Source organism: Odocoileus virginianus, chromosome 24, assembly GCF_023699985.2.
Source record: "Odocoileus virginianus isolate 20LAN1187 ecotype Illinois chromosome 24, Ovbor_1.2, whole genome shotgun sequence".
In the NCBI taxonomy this organism is placed as follows: Eukaryota; Metazoa; Chordata; class Mammalia; order Artiodactyla; family Cervidae; genus Odocoileus; species Odocoileus virginianus.
This window is the reverse complement of record NC_069697.1, coordinates 5311958-5315758: the sequence shown is the minus strand read 5'-3', so window position 1 is coordinate 5315758 and position 3801 is coordinate 5311958. Positions and strand designations below refer to the sequence as shown.

Sequence of the window (3801 nt, the reverse complement as noted above, 5' to 3'; positions counted from 1 at the left end):
CCTGGAAATGTTCTTCGCTTCAGCCAATGAACAGTTTAGAGTTAAGACGTATTCAAATATAAACCAGCAGTCACACTGTCTCCCCACACATTCACTCAAAGACTGCCTTTATCCTGAACACTGATTAACACCCTTTGTTTCAATTGGCATCCAAGAGACTCTGATGCCACCTGTTGACCAGCACAGAGAACTGCCTGATTCAGTATCTTCCCTAAAATCTTATTTCTCCTTCTGGGAGTGTTCCTAGGGCAGTGAAAGTCTGTCTTACATTCCATGTATTTCCTAGTTTTAAAATGCCCATTTTATTCCATACAACACTTAATGCATATCATTTACATCTGAAGAAGAGATGGTCATGAGATTGATCCACGTAAGTAAAACACTTACCCTAAGAAGTGTAGTCCATACATTGTAAAATTTCAGTAGTTCCATACACTGAATGGGGTTTCTTTACTGTAGAGAGTCCAAGTGGAATGAGCAATGGAGATGTGTAACAAGTTTCTTGAAGGAAAAAAAGATGACACTCTGTATCCATTTAGCCTTCTGTCCCCTCACATTCTTCTCCTGCATTGTCTGATATCCATAGAGTTAGGTTGTCTCTAAGCTGTTGCATGATAAGGATGTTTTTCTCTGAGTCTTCATTCAGCACATCAGACTCTATCATGGCTTCACCAAAGGTGGTTTCAGCCAGTATGCAGGCAAACTCTGGGTTACTCAGGATTTCATAGTAAACTATAGAAAAGCTAAGAGCCAGCCCAAGGGTGATTGGATGAGTAGGTTGCATCTATTCCGTGTTCATATCTAATGCCTTCTGGGACACTCTTTGGGAATTGTCTATAGTTTGTTTTTGATCATCACCTTATGCAACAGAGGAACCGGAAGTAATCTCCATTTTCAGATAACAGATCACTCTCTGGGTTAGCTGCGTTGGCTGTGACATTAGTTATGCAACAGTCTCAGGACGCTGGTGCAGCTGGTTCTCATTTCACACTCTGCTTTTCCCCAATAGTTCTTAATCAGCTGCAATTCTTGTCAGAAGTATTTACTTTTTGCCCAGAGCTCAAGATAACTCTCCAGGTGGACCTGTGTCCCCAAGGATGTCCTTGTACCTCCTTTCCCAGAGCAGGTTGCGTTCTCATTGCATAGCTCCAGTGGGTTTTCAGCCAGAGCTGTGGTTTTTGTCACAATCACCAAAGTTTCAGCTGGGTGTCCAGAGTTCTCGCAAGAAAGAAGGTTACGCCTGCTTCCATCCACCGCACAGCCTCAGCTGGAGCCAGAAAGAGAACAGTGTCTGGGCAGTTGCTCACGCCAGTTGCCAAAGGGGTAGCCCTGACAGCCTGGAACTCTGGCCTCACTGGTTGCCTGTACCAGTAAATTTATGTTACTGGGCCCTGCCAAAACCCGCAGAACTCTCCGTCCAGCCAACTAGACGGGAACTGACCATGACGTACATTAGCTTTGAGGCTCCGTGCTCCTGATTCCCCACTCTGGTCACTTGAGGGACACCAGGTGAGACAGAGAGGATAGGACAGCTGTCAGCTGCTCTGAGCTCGAGTCTTCAGCCTTTTCCCTGTACTATTCTCCAAGTAGTTTCCAAGAAGAAAAAATTATAATAAATGTCTCCTTTATTCAAGCGTTCCTCCTTCTGTCCCATTATTTTCAGCAATGGCAGAGCTGAATGTTACCTGGGGAATTGTTCACCCCATAATTTCATAATTTCATCAGTGTTCTCCTCCCCAGTTCTTTTTTTTTTTTTTTTTTAGTTCTACCAGTTTATTGCTACCAACCCACCTCCCTCCACCCTTGTGCACACGTGCTCAGTCATGTAACCCCACGGACTGCAGGCCGCCAGGCTCCTCTGTCCATGGACTTTTCCAGGCAAGAATACTGGAGTGGGTTGCCATTTCCTTCTCCCGCCTCCCCAGTTCTTTGGTGGTGACCTTTGACATTTCCTCAGTCTGACTGATATACTGTGCTTTATAACATCAGCTTTAAGGCTTATCTTCTAACCAGTATGCAGCCTCTAACCCACCCTAAATAGAATTTCTGGACATGCCATTACTTCCTGGAGACCTTTAGTAGGGAAATGACACAAAGCAAGAGGTTTGCTCTCTTTCCTGAAGCCCACTTCGTCCTCTGAAGCTCTCATTTCTGCAGACTGGATAGAGTTAAAGGTGCCTGCATTTTATCTCCGTAGGTTGCTTGTGTCCAGGAACATCAGAACCCGGCTTCTCTGCTAATTGACTTCTAGTGAGGCTGGATAGTATTCTTCAGAGACTGTGTATGAGGTTAGGGCCCTCATAGCCACAGTGTAGATAGAATTTCCTTCTCTAATTAGCTTCCTTCAATTCCTTTAAGTGGGTATAGAAATGGGAAGGCCATTTTTTAAAGTATGCTTTTTACTGTAACATCTTTTACTCTTTAATTTTACAAATGAAGAAATTGAAGGCTGGAGGGGTAAAATGACCTGGCTAAATTCACACAGCCAGACAGCAAAGAGCAGAAGACTGAACCCAGGGCTCCCGACTCACAGACTAAAGCCTATTTTTCCTGTTTTGTTGGGAAAAAATATATTGCCACAGCTTTTTAAAACATTGTCTTTTCATTTAAAAATACTTGCTCTTTCAACTCCATTATGAATTCAGCTAGTGGCCTCCCCTCAGAAGTGAATTACTATTTAAGTCCAGTTTTCTGTAGGAAAATGCATTTCTAAATCTAAATACTCAATTTTCTTATTGTCTCAGTCTGTTTGGTCAGTTAAAATACCATAGACAAGATGGCTTAAATAACAGACATTTGTTTCTCACAGTTGTAGAGGCCGGGAAGTTCAGGTTTAAGGTGCTTGTAGTTTGGTGTCTGGATAGGCCCTCCTTCCTGAGTTTCAGCTGGTCGCTTTCTTGCTGTGCCCTCATATGCAGAGGTGAGTAGCCCGCTCTCTGGCCCCTTTTCATAAGGACACTCATTCAGTTGTGAGAACTACATCTTGTGACCTCATCTAGCCTAATGACTTCCCGGAGGCCCAGCTCCAGCTCCATTACTCTGACGATCAGGGTTTCAACATATGGATTTTGTGCACACACTCACGGGTGTGTTTCCCAGCTTGGGAGAGGGATACCAACCTGCATGCCCTACGTCAGGAACTTTGGAAAATATGTTACCTAAAAATTCCATTTTCATGAGGATCCAAAGGTGTGCAAAAATAAAGTTTGAAGATTTAACTATGGTATAAATTGATGTGACTATGGTACTGTAATAGGGAAGAACATTTTGTATTCTATTACGAGTTAATCACTAGAGGGATGTTGCCTATAAGCTTAAGTTATACATAATGGACAATCTCTGGGAACTCTGCCTCCCAGGTAATGAGCATTAAGTTAAAATACCTTTGTTTAGCTCACAGGAAACATCTTGACCAGGCCCACTCGTGAATGACTGTAGGGAAGAAGAAATTAACACATCCCCTCTGGAGGCTGATGGGAACCAGGAAGTGTTTGATTTTACTTCCTCCCCTGTTAGTGTAAAAGGAGTCTGAATTGTAACTCAGACAAGATGGTTCTTTGGGGCATGAGCCCACCATCTTTTCAGTTAGCTGGGCTTTTGGAATAGTCGGTATTCCTTGCCCCAAGAACTCCCATCTTAATTATTAGCCTTCCATGCAGTGAGCAGTATAGTCTGAGACCCCACCTGCTCCATGAGGAGCCTTGGACTGGTGTTCAGAACAAGTGCTCTGGAACCTCTGTCCTGTCCCGTGTTTTGCCTCATCCTCATTCCATGTCCATTCTTCTATAAAAAATACTATAC

At 43.5% G+C, this 3801-nt stretch overlaps 1 pseudogene; it reads right to left on the bottom strand.

Moving 5' to 3' along the window:
• Nucleotides 1-529: 529 nt before the first annotated feature.
• Nucleotides 530-1139, bottom strand: LOC110132673 (14-3-3 protein theta pseudogene; annotated as a pseudogene).
• Between the last annotated feature and the right edge of the window lie 2662 nt (nucleotides 1140-3801).